Genomic DNA, 19,397 nt, shown 5'->3' on the forward strand with positions numbered 1-19,397 from the left:
TTTAAGAGGCATTTGGATGGGTATATGAATAGGAAGGGTTTGGAGGGATATGGGTCGCATCCAGGCAGGTGGGACTAGATTGGGTTGGGATATCTGGTCGGCATGGACAGTTTGGACCAAAGGGTCTGTTTCCATGCTGTACATTTCTATGACTCTATGACTGTATGACACTCACAGTGCTGTTCAGAAGGACATTCCAGGATTTTATCCAAACAATGATGAAGGAACGGCATTATTGTTCAAGTTAGCTTGGTATGTGGCTTCAAGGGAACATACGAATGGTGATGTCCCCATGCGTTTACTGCTCTTGTTCTTTGACATGGTAGCGATCATAAATTTGGTAAGTATTGTTGGAGGAGCCTTTGTGAGTTACTGCAGTGTATTTGCTGATGGTACAAACTGCTTTCACTATATGCCTGTGGTAAAGGGAATTAATATTGAAGGTGATGGATAGGTACCAATCAAGTAGGCTTCATTCTCCTCGATGTTGTCAGGCCTCTTGAGTGTTTTGGAGCTGCATACATCCAGGCACTCCTGACTTGTGCCTTGTAGATAATCTGACAGGTGAGGAGTTGAGTTACTTGCTCCAAAATTCCCAACCTTTGACCTGTTTTATAGTTAAAGTACTTAAATGCTGGCCCAGTTCAGTTTGATCAAAGATAACCTCTAGATGTTGATAGTGAATAATTCAATGATGGTAAAGCCATTAAATTTCATGGGGTAATGGTTATATTTTCAGCTGTTGAAGATGATTATTGCCTTGCATTTGTGAATGTTACTTGTTTCTTTTCTACCCAAGTATGGATATTTCTCATGTCTTGCTGCATAATGGAGATAAGTTGCTTCAGTACCTGAGGAGTCACAAATGGTGCTGAACATTATGCAATCAACAGCGAACATCCTCACTTCTGCATTCAGGTTACAGGGAAGGCCATTGATGAAGCAGCAAAGGATGGATGGGCCTAGTACATTATCCTGAGAAACTCCTGTGATGATGCTGTGGGGCTGTAATGATCGATTCAACAACCAAAACTATCTTCCTTTGTTCAATGCTTAGATAAACCATCCACTTAGCTCTTCTGACTGAAGGTGGATGCAAATATTTCTACCTTGTTGTTTGTACTGATGTGCTAGGCATCTACAGCTTTGGTGGGTTTGACAGAACATGTACATGGATGTTGGTAGTGATATCTGGGTCATGACAGGTAAGATATGATTCTGTCCTGGCTACATGGCTGCTTGGATTATAAATAGAAAGCAATCCCAGTTTGTAATGGAAGTTGCCGGTTTGCAAATTGCTGTAAATTGGGTCTCATTGTCAATTTGTAGGTGTCTAACCACAAATATAACCAACCCAGTTATTATAAATAACTTTACAATATATTGTGGGCAGATATGAATTCTCTACTGGCTATGATCATATATGACATAGAAGCAGATTATAGTTGTCAGATGAGAATTATTGCAAGAATTCATTTCAATAATGTTCATCTACTTCAGAAAAAAAATCCCTACTTTATATGACCAGAAGTAGATCTATTTATTAGCGATTCTACATTATTGCTCTCTATTCACAACTCCGCCAATGATGAAATACAATTTTTCAAAATAAAATTTATAAAATAATAATGACTCTATAATGCTTATCTCATGGTTGCATTATTAAACTTACCTGTAAAATTGAGTGCCAATGAGTAGATTCATTAAGAAAGGTATTCATTGAATAAAGTTTTTCATTAATTTCTTTCCCTGTGATATTACTTAGCCAGTTGAAGATCTTCCAGGAAGTTACAACATGCATCTAACGTTATATGAAGCATTTCCTATTATGCTCTTGTTTAACTTTTTGTGGAATTTGGTTTTTTGAAAAGATATGTAAAGAAAAATGATAAGTGGATTTTTAAAAGGTTTTTTTTTCAAGAAAGATGTCACAATAAAATTGCCATGTGCTCATTTGTTATTTTAGAGTGAAGGCTGACTCAAGAGCAATGGACAGAGCGAAATGTAGTGATTAGCTTTGGTGTACTCAGGATTCATCTGCGGGAAAGTTTATTTTTCTCAGTGAGGAGTCAAAGTAACATTAAAGGTTACTCCATCTATCGAGGTACATTAGCTTGAAGGAAGGACATGATCTTTTCTGCCCATTATATTGAAGTCAAGCAGTGGCTAATTGTACCAAGAAGAAAATGGAAAGAAAATATGAAGGCAAGTTACTAAGGGTGACACTGCTACTGCGTCTGCTCAAAATCATGCATTCCCCAAATTGTCTATTTGCAATTAAGATTTTTAAAAAGTTATCAGAAATAAGAAATAGCAAATTCAGCAGAAAATTTTAAAAGAATAATTTGTTTGATAAACCTTTAAAATCAAACATTTGCAGGACTATGGAAAATAGAGCAGTTGGACAAGTTAGATTTTACAAAGAATCAGCACAGGTATGAAGAATCTACTAGTTTCTTTAAATGCAGTTTAATTCTGTGATTGTAAAAGCACTTCAGCCATCAGGCCCTGAAACTAATAGTTTGGAGCAGTGAAAAAAAGAGCATGAGCTTGTGAATTATTGCTGAATAACCCTGTCAATAATGTGATCTTCCTTGCATTGTTATGAACAATAGATATAATACTGATAGTCTTGTAAAACTCAATAGTGAAGATAAACAAAATTAATTAAATGAATGCCAGACTTTATTGTTCTCAAAAAATGAACAATAACCTTAAAGCACACAGAACATTGTACTCCTGATACTTCAATATGTAACAACAACTGGAATTAAATGAATACTTTCATATATATTAAAGGCAATGATCGAAGGTGCTAAATTACTTGGTGTACTGCAATTTTGCGTTTGCTCTATTGACTTGCAGCTATACTGAGAGAAGAGGAATAATAGTTCTTCTATTCTGCAAAGATTTTCTGACAAATGGCGTTTTGTGTTCAGTGCTTTAGTGCAAAGTTTCAACGGTTTTATGTCATTATTTGCCGTTAAACTGGGAACTGAGGAAAAACAGCTGAATAAAAGACAATATTTATTTTTAATTACTTGCTACAATATAGAAGAATTGTATGATACTTTAGCTTTCTTTATAGCGCCAGTGTTGGATCAATGTGATACGATCTCAGGTGTACTTGAAAAGGAACAGTTTAATTGGTTTATCTATTATAATGTAAAATATATTTAACAATGGGCTGAATTTTAACATTTCTTTTGGCTAAATACGTGTTTTTTGGAGAGTTTTTCACCATGAGGTCTAACATGATTTCTCACCCTATAATACCAAACTCATCTCATTAACCTGTCTCTATGGAATCTCTCCCGATCAATTTTATTCTCATCTCACCATGTGCCTGTCATGATTGTAACGACATCAGCCAGCTGGGTATCATAGAATATGAGCTCCCTGATTGGGTCTGTTAATTTGAGACTCCTTGCCAACATATAAAAAGTAGAGTGTCACTCTAAGTGCTGCCTCTAAGGGAATTGGATCAGTGAGTGAAGGACTCTACACTTTTCCAAAAAAAAGAAAAAGAAGAAAACAAAAACAGGAGTGAAAGTGGTTCTGGTCACTCTGAGGGCTGCCTCTGAGAAAAAAAAGAGTGTAACACTCTGATAGCTGACTCTGAAAAGGCAGTACTAAAGTCAAGGATTGTTCATGTGAAAATAGAGGATGACTTGGTGCTGGAATACCAGCCTCTTTGGAGTTATTTCATGCCATTACCAGAACAATTCATCACTCACTGGATGTCTATTGAAAGACCAGCATCCCTCACGTCCCCACTGTCTTGAAAAGGTCACTGTACATCCAGACGGTAATGCCACAATGGCCATAAAGCCATATTGCTCACAATACATTACATAACTGGCATGGCTGACATCCCTTATACATACAACACCATTATCTCACTCTAGCCACTGTTTAACCACTAGGCCATATTGTTTACCTATCCTTGGCTGCTTCTGGATTAGTGGTGCTGGAAGAGCACAGCAGCTCAGGCAGCATCCAAGTAGCTTCGAAATCGACGTTTCGAGCAAAAGCCCTTCATCAGGAATAAAGGCAGTGAGCCTGAAGCAACCTTTTCATGTCACTGCTTTTCTGCCACTAATGCCCACTGCATCTTGTCATTGTGCAGTGGGAAATACAAGCAAAACAACTGAACAATTCCAAACACGTGCTTTTATTTACAGCCAGAAAAAATGAACACAAACAAAACCAATAAAGGCTGCAGTTCGCCCACAGGTCTGCTACACATAGCTCTCCTCTCATGGAAGCCAGGTATCAATCAGCTCCTGTCTGGCTTGTGGCACCTAACACTGTTGGATTCTGTCATACACTAGTAGAGAGTCCTCCCACAAAACAGAAATTGCTGAAGAAACTCAACAGGTCTGGTAGTATCTGTGGGGAGAAAGCAAAATTAGCATTTCAAATTAGGTCATTCTTCTTCAGTTCTAATACTGCCAGACCTGCTGAGTTTCTCCAGAAATTTCTGTTTTTGTTTCAGATCTCCAATGTCTCTAATACTTTGTTTTATTTTCCATACTCGCCCCATGCAATGTATTAAAATTCCTCTTCTGAAGACTGCCCCTGTTTTTCCAGTTCCTCAGCATCTTATACACTTATATACTTATACACTTAATGGTAAGATCCTAGGGGGTGTTGCTGAACAAAGAGACCTTGGAGTGCAGGTTCATACTTCCTTGAAAGTAAAGTCACAGGTAGATAGGATAGTGAAGAAGGTGTTTGGTATGCTTTTCTTTATTGGTCAGAGTATTGAGTACAGGAGTTGGGAGGAGTTGCGGCTGTACAGGACGTTGGTTAGGCCACTTTTGGAATATTGCATGCAATTCTGGTCTCCTTCCTATCGGAAGGATGTTGTGAACCTTGAAAGGGTTTAAAAAAGACTGACAAGGATGTTGCCAAGGTTGGATGATCTGAGCTATAGGGAGCGGTCAAAGGCTGAGGGGTGACCTTATAGAGGTTTATAAAATCATGAGGGGCATGGATAGGATAAATAGACAAAGACTTTTCCCTGGAGTGGGGGAGTCCAGAACTTGAGGACATAGGTTTACAGTGAGAGGGGAAAGATATAAAAGGGACCTAAAGGGCACTTTTTCACGCAGAGGGTGGTACTTGTATGGAATGAGCTTCCAGAGGATGTGGTGGAGGCTGGTACAATTGCAACAGTTAAAAGGCATGTGGTTGGGTATATGATTAGGAAGGGTTTAGAGGGGTATGGGCCAAGTACTGGCAAATGGGACTAGATTGGGTTGGGATATCTGATCGGCATGGACTAGTGGACTGAAAGGTTTGTTGCTGTACATCTCTATGACTCTATCTATCAAATCACCATATTGCCTGCTTCAGTTGTGTAGAACACAGCAGACCAAGATCATGAGGTACACTCTGTCTGTACTGTAGGAGGGCACCCCCACAAGCAGCACATCTGTGTCTTCAGAAGCTCAGTTGGCAGCTCCACCATGATCTTGTTTGCAGCATGTGTACCAATTTGCTAAAGGTGCTGCACCAACTGAGTAATCACACATTAAATCAAAAAGGAAGAGCCTGCCACACTCAGACCTATTTCCATCCCAGACCCATATCAATCTCAACATTTATAATTGAATTCAGCACATTCTATCATCACACATACATGACATATGATGCAGTGATGTTCTCCTTTTCCCATACTACCCTTAGAAGTTTCACAAGTAACACATGACAAATGCGGGAATTCACACTCTGGCAAAGCTCAGTGGTACAGATCAAATGATAATATTTGGCTGGTATGATTTTCAGCTGAATGTCTGTTTGCACAGTGATTTTCCGGGATTCTGGACTACATTCTTTTTCTTTTTGTTTTAGCTTTTAACTTAGTATTCATCCACCTGAGAGAGGCCTCGCTGGACTTCTCATGGAATTGTGTTACAAATCTCAACAAGCCCACAGGCCCCTGTAAGAATCTGCCCAAACCGTTCATACTACTTATTCCAATTAAATATTATCATTTGATGACATTTATTAAAACTCAACAAAGATCTTTAATACAAGAAATGTTTTGAAGCGAGATTGGAAAAAGCTGTCTGAGGCTCAATGGCATTATATCAAGGGCATCTACAACTGAGTATTGACTAATTTTACATCATTTCTACTCAGTTCGCAACTCTCCCCTCATCTCTTACAAAACAAGATGGCGACAATTCCTGATTTGAAAGTCAGAATGGTTACGTGGTGGGTCACCACTTGTTTCTCGGGCCTCCATTTCATTTCCTTTCACCAACAAGTCCTTGAGTGCTTCATGAACAGTAGCCTCCAGCACTCTACATCCATCAAAGTTGGCAACGCGTCACATTATCATGAGTAACTTCAGACTAACTCAGATTCCAACTCAATCCTTCAGGACTTCACTTTGGAGTTCAATGGCTTTGCACACAGGGACACAAAGCCATCTCATGCCTCTTCATGGGATGCATTTTACAGCTGTTAGCTTTATTGCTTAATGCTCCCTCACTCTGCACTTACTTGGAGATTGCCAGCCTTTGGACTGCTTGGTGCTTTAGAGAGAGAACAGGAAGAGATAGAAGTTGTAGAGGATGAGGTGGGTGTGAGCTGCTGAGTAGAGGTAATGCACACAGTAGTGAATTTGGTGATGTATGAGCATTGGTGAAGTTTGTGTGCAGTGGCTGAGTTACAGTGAATGTGAGATAACAGAGAAAAGATGGTGGCACTTAATCTTATAGAATGCAGAAGATCATTGACATTGTTCCTGTACTGCTATACATTCTCTTTGATCATTAGACAGCATTGAGCTAGGCCTTGGCCTCCCCTAATTGTCCAAAGAGAAAGGACTGCTCTCCTCATGACTGACCTATCCACTGAGGCCTCCAGGACCCTCTCCAGAAAATGGATGCCACCTTCCCTTCCTGCAATATTTTGATGCCTACATGGATAGTGTGCAAGGTAGTTCCTTGCTTCAGTAGTAAAGTGGAGTGCAGCCATTTAAATATGGAATCATTGGCTTGCATACTAGTAGGCAAGGCAGTGGCAAGAATTTTGCTTCTCCTGCCCCATGATAGCATGAGAAGGATGCAAAGTGGAATTAAAATTAATAAAGGTGAGGAGCAAATGCCAGTATGGGGAAAGTCACTGTGATCCATGATTGGACCTCCACCATGAGTCTCCTTGAAAAAACATTTAAGCTAAAATGGGTAAATTCAATCCATGTTTAATATATTACTCTAACTGCAGTTTTGGAATCACACTGACATTTCAGCTTGAGTGTGTAGTTAAAATACATGTTTCAATTGGAAACATTTTTGTTGGACCCTTCAGACTGGAGGCCTGTGACCAGTAGTGTGCCAAAAGGATCGATGCTGGGTCCACTGTTTTTCGTCATTTATATAAATGATTTTGTTGTGAACATGAGATATAGTTAGCAAGTTTGCAGATGACACCAAAACTGGAGGTGTAGTGGACAGCGAAGAAGGTTACCTCAAAGTACAATGGGATCTTGATCAGATGGGCCAATGGGCTGAGGAGTGGCAGATGGTGTTTGATTTACATAAATGTGAGATGCTGCATTTTGGAAAGGTAAATCAGGATGTATACACTGAATGGTAAGGCCCTGGGGCATGTTTCTGAACAAAGAGACCTTGGACTGCAGGTTCATAGTTCCTTGAAAGCCGCGTCTCTTGTAGAGAGGATAATGGAGAACACGCCTGATATACTTTTCTTTATTGGTCAGATCATCGAGTAAAGGAGTAGGGGGATTATGTTGCGGCTGTTCAGGACATTATTTAGGCCACTTTTGGAATATTGTGTACAATTCTGGTCTCTTTCGTATAGGAAGGATGATGTGAAACTTGAAAGGGTTCAGAAAAAATTCACAAGGATGTTGCTAGGGTTTGAGGATTTGAGCTATAGGGAGAGGTTGAATAGTGTGGGGTTGTTTTCCCTGGAGCTTCAGAGGCTGAGGAGTGACCTTATAGAGGTTTATAAAATCATGAGGGGCATGAATCAGGTAAATAGACACGGTCTTTTCCCTGGTTTGGGAGAGTCCAGAACTTAACGGCATAGGTTTACAGTGAGAGGGGAAAGATTTAAAAGGGCCCTGAGGTGCAACATTTTCATGCAAAGGGTGATGTGTGCATAGAATGAGCTGCTAGAGGATGTGGACGAAATGCTGGCAAATGAGACGAGATTGATTTAGGATATCTAGTCGGCATGAATGAGTTGGACCGATGGGTCTATTTCCGTGCTATACATCTCTATGACTCTACTGTCAGAGTACTGTAATGGAACAGTTTAAAGAAAGATCAGGATGATAACCCTGGAAATTTTTTTTGAGTAGAGGAGATAGAATATAATGTTTTGCATTTGAATTAGAGGTCAATAATCTATTTCTTTAACTTAAATTGTTCTTATTAAAATACATGATGAAGAATCTAAAACTAGGGTTCATATCTTAAAACTAAGGCATTATATTCTCTCAGATCATTGTGAGTCTTTGTGAGTAATCCACTCAAAAGGCAGGGGATGCAGAATCTTCTAGTTTTTTTAAGGCAGTGGTAGATAAAATCTTGATTACCAAGAAAAGAAAGATTATCAGGGATATGCAGGAATGTAGAGTTGAGATTAAAATCAAATCAGCCATAGTCTTATTGATTAGCAGTGCAGACTCTAAGAACTAATCTTTGTTCATATGTATGAATATGTTTGAGGAAATTGCAAACAGCAATTGCAGATTGGCAGAAACAAAACAGATTATAGAGTTTAATGAAAAGGACAAAGATGAGAGTGGGAAAAATGGGTTTGTGTACTGATGGTATGGCATGGTCTCCATTCAATCATTTTCTACTAAGCAATTTTCTTTTAAGCAACTCAGGACTTTTATTTTAGCCCTAACTGATTGGAGTACTGGTAACAGTACTGTTGTTAAGGACCTCTTCTCTTTGACTGATCCAGCTTTTCTGTCTAAATGAACATAATTTTGGGCCTCCTTTTTTCTTTCACTCCTTACAAAACTAACAGACCTTCATAAAGCTGAAAGCTAAAATCCATTTTCCTCCAATTTAGAAGCTAAGCTCCAATATGAAGCATCTATTTCCAAGAGGACATTGTTCTGGTACATGGCAGAAGGATTGAAAAGTAAGAAATTGTAGAGCAGCTATGGCATGTAGATAACATCTCAGGAGAACAGAGTCTAAGCAACCGTTCACAACAATTTCTCTGGATGAATTGAGTACAGGAGTTGGAAGGTCATGTTGCAGCTGTACAGCACATTGGTTAGGCCACTGTTGGAATATTGCGTGCAATTCTGGTCTCCTTCCTATCGGAAAGATGTTGTGAAACTTAAAAGGGTTCAGAAAAGATTTACAAGGATGTTGCCAGGGTTGGAGGACTTGAGCTGCAGGGAGAAGCTGAACAGGCTGGGGCTGTTTTCCCTGGAGCATCGGGGGCTGAGAGGTGACCTTATAGAGGTTTACAAAATTATGAGGGGCATGGATAGGATAAATAGACAAAGTATTTTCCCTGAGGTGGGGGAGCCCAGAACTAGAGGGCATAGGTTTAGGGTGAGAGGGGAAAGATATAAAAGCGACCTGAGGGGCAATGTTTTCATGCAAAGGGTGATGTGTGTATGGAATGAGCTGCCAGAGGAAGTGGTGGAGGCTGCTACAATTGCAACATGTAAAAGGCATCTGGATGGGTATATGAATAGAAAGGGTTTGGAGGGATATGGGCCGGGTACTGGCAGGTGGGACTAGATTGGGTTGGGATATCTGGTTGGCATGGACAAGTTGGACCGAAGGGTCTGTTTCCATGCTGTATATCTCTATGTCTCTATGAAAGAGTCCTAGATGCCTTTTCCTCTTTGTGAGTCATTCTCTGCCGTCCTGATGGCAGGAGCTTCATTCTGGTTATGTTCGTGTCTACTTTTGTTAAGAGGTTGCTCAATGCAGGTTAAACAGGTGCAGTGAATTAATTAATAAATTTTATTCAAATGTACACGGCCCTCTTGTATCCAGTGGTAGTGTCTCTACCCCAGACTGGGAGGCTTGTGTTCAAGTCCCACCTGCTCCAGGAATATGTAATAACATCTCTAAGCAGGTTGATTAGAAAAATAAGTATTCAAATGTATACTCTTCCCTTGGCACAGTTGTAGTGTCCCTGCCTCAGAATCAGGAGGTTGGGTTAAGTCCCATCTGGCCTGGAGGTGTGTCAAAAAATGTCTGAACAGGTTGATTAAAATACACTTATTCAAATGCATTTAAAGGTCAGTCAGAAAGAGTTTTATAGAATGCTTGGTTAAAATAAAATTCTGACTCGAAAATATGCCCCTGGACTTAGTCTGAAAGCACTTAACTTGCAGTGCATAACAATTATAGTAAAGTTATGGAAGATGCAATCTTGAGGACATGCTCCAATCAGTCTAGAGTGCTCCACCTGAGCAGTTTAACAGTAAAACTATCGTTTCAATATACTGATGTTTTTTTCTGTGATGTTCCTGTTTGCTATATGGTTCTTATCTGGTATGATGTCCTTAAGTGGTTGAAAGAGTGCGTATCCCTTGTCATCCAGCAGCCAGCCTTCATTTCTTTGTGGTGGGCCAAAAACGGTAGTTGCAGCTGATTGGCACAAGATTTAATGTATTGTGGATGCTGCCAAGATATCAAGCATTCATCAAAAAGATCTTTTATGCATGATTGCACATAAACTGGACATTATTATAGTGATACCTGTGCAATGATGTAAGATTTCCTGTCAAACCTATGCTAAATCTCATTTGCACCTTGCACCATTGGGATTCAAACCAACCTGATGTATAGAGATAGTCAGGGAAGTAGAAGCCACAATCAGATCTGCAACAACTTTATCTAATGTAGTAGGATTGAGGAGCCAAATGCTCCAGCTTGACCTTCTGCTTCTCCCTCTGGATTAGGGAGGTGATATTGAAGACCTTCTCCTTCAATACAGGGTTCTGCTGCTTCTCTGCTGCCATGATGGATAATGAGAAATTACTAATATCACTTGGTCCTGACTGGAAAAATACTGTGACAAAAAAATTTGGGGTCATGGTGAACTGAATGGCCACATTCTCATTCTGAGGTCGTGGGTCTGTCAAAGTACCTATTCGAGACCGCTCAGGGAATCCCTGATGAACTTGACCTGTAAGCCTCTCTTGGTTCATCCCGGAGATCATACTCTGTGGTAGTCTAAAATATAAAACTCTTATAGACAGTTTAGTTTAAATTATTACCTTTATTTACCAATGCAAAACATAGATACCTACAAGTCAGGCCTGAGCTAAGGTTTTAAAACCATTCGCAGAATAATGGCACCAGCTCTAACCCCTAAGAGCTCTCTCAGGCTGCTCTCTTTATTGCTGCAAACAAGTTGTCTTTATACAGAAATTAGTATTAAAATTACAAAAATGCCACATGCCTTTAATCAGATAAGCAGCAATAAAATGGCAAAAGTGTGCAGAGGAAGAGAAACTCATTGACAGGTTCTGAGTACACTTGACTAATTAAGCCATATGCACGTCAAAGTGGGAACCCTAATCAAGCCTGGCCAAATGGCCAATTGCTTTGGCTAGATAACCTTCCCTTTTAACAGTACATCATAATGAGAGACCAGTCTAAACTATATGAAAAAGTCATGAGATAATCTTGTTCAGTTAACATGCCCATTATCATTGTCCGACAAAATGGCTTTTACTTTTAAAATCATCTTAGCTTAGATTTCCAAAATGCAAATTAAATTCGTAACATTCCTGGATCTCGAGCTTCAGGGAACAACACATAAACATTCAATCCATGACAATCAAGTGTACACTCAAATAAGACCACAAAGAGTTAACCTTTCCACCAGCTTCCATCCTGTCTCACCTCCCCCCTCGCCCCGCCACCTCTCTCTCACTGTCTCTTGAACCCTTAGGTCCATGAATGTAATTTACAGAAGAATGTTTTCTCTCTCTCACTCACACATGAATATCTTCCAACTTTCTTACTATCTCAGTTTCAGTCTTCATGTTTTCCTAGCTTGGATGGGTAATGAGATATTCACCTTCCAGAACAGTCAAGGTTAGGGAGCTGAGCTCCATAAATTCAAATCTGCTTAGTGTGGTATACATGAAAATGTATCAGAATTGTTTGATTACGTGAATATTCCACTCAGCTTATTAAATTATAATTTATTTTTCTACTGAGTATGAGTTTTGTTAAGAGTTTTCAATATAAGCCTGAAATCTAGTTTTCCAACATCCAACTTTGAAATATGTGCCGCGTCCAGCCCCCAGGGTGAGAAGAAAGTACTGCCACACATTCCACAAGTGAACAAATAATATCACCTTATTTACGCCGATCCATTGACACTAAGATCCAATGTCTTTAATTCTTCTGAACAAATGCCTCACCCCTCATAGACAACTGGCAGAGGCATGTGACCTTGGGTTAATCCTTAATGAATTGCTAAGAGTGCATTTGGTATTAGAGATTAATGATGTAACCATGCAAAAGCACCCATTAGGTGAAGTCCAACTGGAGTTCAAACAGGGACTATAACTGGCTTTGTCATTAGAAAATGTGGCAAGTGGAGCATATGTGTTATAGGATATGCCAATGCAAGTGGAGGCCCTCGTCAGATCAACTGAGCGTGGGGAAACACCAATTGCGTAACCTCACTGAGGACATAACTGAACTGACGGACTATAGGTCGACCCACAATGAAATTTCAAAACAAAGCCAACCATCAACCAAATGGTTACCATTTTCTTCAGGACCCTGGCCAGCAAACCATTCTAGTTGATGTCAGTATATGGATTCAAGACAGCAAAAGAGTCCCAATAGCCCTGAACTGAGTAAGAGAAGTCATAGGCCATGTACCAGGAGACTGCACAACCTGGAAACCTCACCTACATCTGGCTTAGAACAGTTAATTGGTTTAGTGACATCCAAATCAGAATCAATCAAAATGAACATCTGGTTAAATGGTCGGGGGTTGAAACCGTCATTGTGTATTAGTCTTTAACAAAATTTATTCTGGACTCAAACCCTTATGTTTGCATAAGACCTCGGCTAGACTGAGAACCTATACCAGTGAACCTTGACAGATTAAGGGTACAACTTTAGTTTCGGTCTCTTATGAGACGCAGCTAGCTCAATTACCACTGATTGTAGTAAAAGGCTCAGGTACAAGCTTAATTGGGTGAAATTGTTTGAGAAAAATTCAACTTGATTGGCTCAACATTTCTTGATTAGAAATAGGCCATCTCAGTGAAGTCCTAATTAAATACCTAAGTGTTTTTCAGGAAGGTTGAGGGACTATCAAAGATTTGAAGGCCACCTTGCAAGTTGGCCAGGAAGCAATTCCACAATTTTGCAAGGCCCACCCAGTGATTATTTGTCTTACAGACAAACACAGAGGCAGAAATCAGGAGGGTGGAAAGTGAAAGATTCTTCAAACCAGTACAGTTTGCAGAATGGGCAGCGCTGGTCATACAGATTGTGGAGTCCAATAGGTTGGTTCGCCTACATGGAGGATATCAGACAAATAATAAACCACTTCTCACAGCTGAATAAATATCCAATCGCACACATAGAGGACTGATACACAAAGCTGGCAGAGGGGCTACCCTTCACAAAGCTGGACATGAGCCTGCATACTTGCAATTGTAGTTAGATAAGGATTCCCAGCAGTTTGCTACAATGAATACTATAAGGGCTTGTACTAATATATGCGTCTGCCATCTGGGGTGTCATCAACCTGTATCATTTTTCAGCAGACAGTAGAGAACATTTTACAAGGTCTACCCATTTAACTGGATGACGTGCTAATAACAGGGAAAACCAATGAGGAGCACTTAGAGAACTTGGACATAGTCCTTAGATGTTTCTCCAAGGTGGATGTATGCCTTCCAAGGTAAGAATATGTGTTTCAGACACCTCAAATCACTTACTTGGGTTACAGAGTCGACAAGACCGGGTTAAACCTGTTGGAAGATAAAATAATGGTGATCAAAGGTGCCCCAGTTCCCAATTCTGTACTGGAGCTTATGCTTTTCCATGGATTTATGAATTATTATGGAAAGTTCATACGTGACCTGGCCTCCATCCTGTCACCCTTACATCTGCTTTGAAAATGGTTCAGCCTTGGTAAATGGTCTTGTAGCCAAGACAAGGCCTTTAGAGAAATGAGGAAGTAGCTATCATGGTCTAAGGTGTTGGTACACTATGATCTCAAGCGAGATCTGGGGTGCTGGCATGCGAAGTCTCCCTGTATGGTACCAGGGTAGTGTTCCAATAGAGAGGAACGCCCAATAGTGTATGCTTCATGGACTTTGGCTGCTGCAGAGCACAAATACATCCAGATAGAGAAGGAAATCATCTTCAGTGTGAGAAAGTTTCACCAATACCTTGCAGACATAAATTTCTAACAGTAACAGTTCACAAACCTCTGCTAGGGCTACTCAAAGAGGACAAGGCTATCCTGCCCATAGCTTCAGGTCAAATTCAGTGGCGGGCTCTCATTCTAAGTGAGTGCAATTACAAATTGGAAAACTGTCTGGGAGGCCAAGTAGCAAATGTAGATGTTCTGAACTGTCTCTCAATAGCAGGTACACCACCAGTGGTGCTGCCACTACAAGAATCCATTCTGGTTTCAAACTTTCTGGAAAGCTGCAAACTCAAAAATGGGCAGGAGCAAAACATATCCAGCCCCTCAGAATAGTCAGAAAGGCTGTTGGGACCCACGGGTTCTCCTCATCCATCCAGCATTGAAGAAACCTCAGAATCTGAGATGGGTATGGTGGATGTCATAGCCCTGATGCCTTGACCACTTGAAGAAGAAGATAAGTTTCTTCTGAGACACTGCAGATGCAAAAGGCATGCTACAGTCAGAGATATGCTGCCTGCATCCAAGGCTGGGTTGGAGGAACTGGAGAAGATCTCTTGTAGAAAGATCAGGCTTATGTCTCTGGGCATATTGGGGGAGGGATGTACTGATTGTGATGAGGTCAGCTAGCAGAACGTCATAGAATATAAGTTCCCTAATTGAACCTTATAACAGACCCAATCAGGGAGCGCTGGCTGATAGATATAAATAGGAGTGTCAGAAGTTCTGTTCATTCTGAGAGGATGTCTGACTAATGTCAAGTCCTATGCATGTGTAAATAAATGGTGACTTGGTGATGGGATACCAGCCTCTGTGCTGTGATTCAAGATTGAGTCTTCTACAGAGAGTCCAGCTCCTCCTCCCTCTGCACACTGAATATCCTAACGCTGCCTGTATTCCATCACGTTGGAATGCAATAGGGACTGCAGCTATGGACCAGATAATTAAGCAAACTTTCTCCAAACATGCCAGTCAAATTTTTCTGACCATCTTGTCAAAATGCAGAACCAGTCTCATAAAGTCAAGAAGTTTTCAACTCTGTTCAAAAAGCATAAGCACAATACTCCACTAACTCGACACCAGCAAAATTAGTCAAAAGCAGCTCATTTGGAACATAGATGATTATTCCTTTAAACAACTCTAGATGCTACTATATTGTTATCAACATATTTTCAGTTGGAAGTGATTAAGAGATGGCATTAACTGGACCTGAACATACACCAAAATGACAACTTCTTAATCATATCACTGTTAAAGGCAGTTTGATGTCACAATACACCATCCTTTTAGAGTTAACATGGCATGCTTGCTAAAATGCTCTGTCAGGCAAAGGTGAAATATAGGCTGCACCAGACATGGCCAGAAATATTTCAGCAATAGTTTGTTTGACTTCAAAGCTTTCTAAGCACCAGCACCAACAGTTGAATTTAACAATCAGCGAATACTGATCACCTCATTCCTGATGAAGGGCTTTTGCACAAAACGTCGATTTTCCTGCTCCTCTGCCCTGCTGTGCTTTTCCAGCACCACTCTAATCTTGACTCTGAGTACTGATCTACTCTCCTTATTGGACATCAAAGAGGAATCACAAGGAAAGATTGAGAGTTTATGAATGGTTATCTTGTTCGGGATCTTTCCTTGGTCTTGAATAGAAATGGGCAGAGGATGTGGTGTCAAGGGAGCAATGCAAACCAGCAAAATTGACAGGATGTAAGGTGGACTACTTCCTCCATACAAGTATAAGGCATTTCCTCCCCCTCTGGATCTCCTCCACCAGACCTCCACTTGCATGTCCAAGGATCATCCCTCTTCTCTCGGTTCCTCAACCTTCCTGAAATATACTGTTGTATGTCAGGCAGTACACTCATTAAAAATGGATGCATGGAAACTATATAAACTACTCCATGAAATTGCTTCTAATCAGCTCTTGAGTGCGAAATCTGCAGGTGTCTGTTTTAGCAGCTCCAGGGAAGTGAAAATCATGCTAATTAGCAATTAGCCCCAAACCTGTACTCTAAAATCAGACATTTAAACTGGAGCTTCTTACAAGTGCAGCACCCACCCACTTAGAGGCTGTTTTCACCCTTACACCAAAATAAACACCATACATTCAACAACTTGTATTTATATGGCACCTTTAATGCAGCAAAACATCCCAAGATGTTTCACAAGAACATTAGCAAATAATAATTGACTCTGATCCAAATAAAGAGATAATAAGACAAATAACCAAAAGTGTAATCAAACAGGTGCATTTTGAAAAGCAACTCAAGGAAAGATGGAGACGCTGGAGGCTGCCAACTATGGACTGACTAAAATTAGAGATGTGTGAGAAACTAGACTGGAGTGGAGCAGACATCTTGGATATTATACACCTAGAAGGAGTTACAGAAATAAGAGCAGCAGAGGGATTGAAAATAAGAATGACAATTGCAAAGTAAGGGGCCAATTTAGAAGTGTCGGGTGAATGAGACTTGGAGCAAGTTATTGTACAGACAGTGGAGTTTTAATTATTTTAAATTTATGAAAGGTAGAAAAATGTAAGAGTATCAGTAGGCCATTTGGTTCTTTGAGCCTGCTACACTATTCAATAAGATAATGGCTGATCTGGTTGTGATCTCAGTTCCAGTTTTCTGCCTGCATCCCAAAACCCTCAATTATCAAAATTTTATCTAACTTAGTCTTGAATACATTTGAAGACCCAGCCCCCTTTAAAAGCATCATTTTCTTAAAGTAAATCCCTGAATTTCAATCGCCCCAAAAGAGAAAGTATCTTCCTGTTGTACATACTATCAAGTCCCTTCAAGATTTGATACGTTTCAAAAAGATCACCTATCATTCTTCTAAACTTCAAGAGATATAAGGCCAACTTGTTTAACCTTTATCCATAAGATAAGTCAAACTTCTCTGAATTTCTTCTAAAACATTCATCATTTTCAAATACTAACACCAGAACTGTACACAGTACTCCAAATGTGGTCTCACCAATGCCTTACACAATAAAATTTCCCAACTCTTAAATTCCTCTCTTCTTGCAATAAACAACATTCCATTAACCTTCCTAATCTTTACTGTACCTGCATATTAACATGATTAGAAGAGAAAATGAGGACTGCAGATGCTGGAGAGGATTAACACAGATTCATGTAACAGGAACCCCAGATCTCTCTGTGCCACCAAATCTTGCAAAATCTACATTTAAATATCATACTGCTTTTCTGCCCTTCCTGCAAAAGTGGATAAGTTTATATTAACCCATACTATACTCCATATTATACATTATATTTCCTGCACATCCCCCCCACCCCTCAGTCACTTATGCCTATGTCTCCTTGCAGACTCTTTACGTCCTCAAAACTGACCAGAAATGGAAAAATTCAGCAATAGACAACCTGGGACAGAGACAATATCAGACAAAATCAGGTAGGTGGACATAGACAGTCTGAGTAACGACATAGATATGTGGTTGGAAGTTTATCTCGAATTCAAATATGACATCAAGGTTGCAGACAGTCCTCTCAGCACAGTGGGGCAATATTTATTATTACATGAACTGGTTTTACAATTGGTAAATTATAGAATCCACAAATTGGCAGTGAATATACTGAGCTGAAAATGTGTTGCTGGAAAAGCGCAGCAGGTCAGGCAGCATCCAAGGAGCAGGACAATCGACGATTCGGGCATGAGCCCCTCTTCAGGAATCTTCCAGTGAATATACTGGTACAAGTTTCTTGTTTTTGTACTTGTTTGCCATTGCTGATCTCAGCAGAATGGGTTGGACCAGGCTGTGCAGAATCACTGAACAGTTCAAAGTCACAACCAACAACTTAAGATTTCCAGTATTATAGTGATACATCTCTTTTTGTATATTATGAAAGAGTTGATAAAAGAGAAGTAAATCCTGCACTAGATATCTGATTTATTTGAGAATTGTGCCAAATAATTACTGTTCGATCAATGAGGCATGTCAGGTTTCCCAGTTACAAACTTATATTTAAATGGACTATAGGTTACAGGATTGTATAATACAGAAGAGATCCTCCAGCCCATTGACCCACTGAATCTGCACCTATCTATCTAAACTAATCCCACTTTCCAGCACTTGATTTATAGCTTTGAATGTTATGACATTTCAAGTGCACATCTGTGTTCTTCTTAAAGGTAATGATATTTCTTGCCATTACTACCCTTCCAAGCAATACATTCCAGTTTCTCACCACCCAATGTGTGAAAAAAGGTTTGGTTCAAATCCCCTCTAAATCTCTTGTCCTTCATGTTATAGACTTCCATCAACCATTTCCTAAGAAATATCATGAACCAGTCTCTGAAGCTGTTTGGAAAACTTTAACCAAACTCCTTATTACTAATTTCCAGGTTCCATTTTCTCTTTAATCTTATCTCCTTCCTATTGTTATGATTTCATTTTCTCTCTTTTTCTATTTTTTTCTCTCCATGACTGTCTGCTTTTCTAACTTCTCTCTGTCTCAATATCAATCTAATTCTATCTCTCCATCTCACTCTCCACTCCCTCTCACAGTTCTATTCAATTTAAAGGCAATAGGCCAAAACCTAAAGTTTTAAGGAAATCAGATCACATTACTCATTATCACTTACTAATAGTTGCCATCCTTACAACCCCCATCTCAAATGGATATTTCAATAGATGTCCTTTTTTTAACTGACCAGGGATTTTGCAGAAATCAATTTATGGAAATATTTTGTTGTAATTGAGTCTACTAATCAACATTTTTAAAGCAATAAAAGATTTGGCATTTCTATAGCGTCTTTGAATAGTCTTACGAAGACCAAATCTCTCCATAAATGGCACACCAAAGGCCACACACAAAGATACAGTGCAGGCCACTCACAAATAGTTCCCTTAAGATGCTGCATCTGTACAACTGCATAGAAAAATTTAAAGCTATGGCACATTCAAACGAACTGACTATGCACTAAGAAATGAAGTTAGAGCACTTTGCTCAGGATATCCCAAAGGTTTGACAGGTAAATAT

General features: G+C 39.8%; 1 protein-coding gene across 1 annotated transcript in view; it reads right to left on the bottom strand.

Annotated features, from left to right (window-relative positions):
* Positions 1-19,397, bottom strand: part of clcn6 (chloride channel 6) — a 216,841-nt gene that overhangs the window by 68,953 nt on the left and 128,491 nt on the right. The window lies entirely within an intron of this gene.

This window comes from Chiloscyllium punctatum, chromosome 16 (assembly GCF_047496795.1).
Source record: "Chiloscyllium punctatum isolate Juve2018m chromosome 16, sChiPun1.3, whole genome shotgun sequence".
Classification (NCBI taxonomy): domain Eukaryota; kingdom Metazoa; phylum Chordata; class Chondrichthyes; order Orectolobiformes; family Hemiscylliidae; genus Chiloscyllium; species Chiloscyllium punctatum.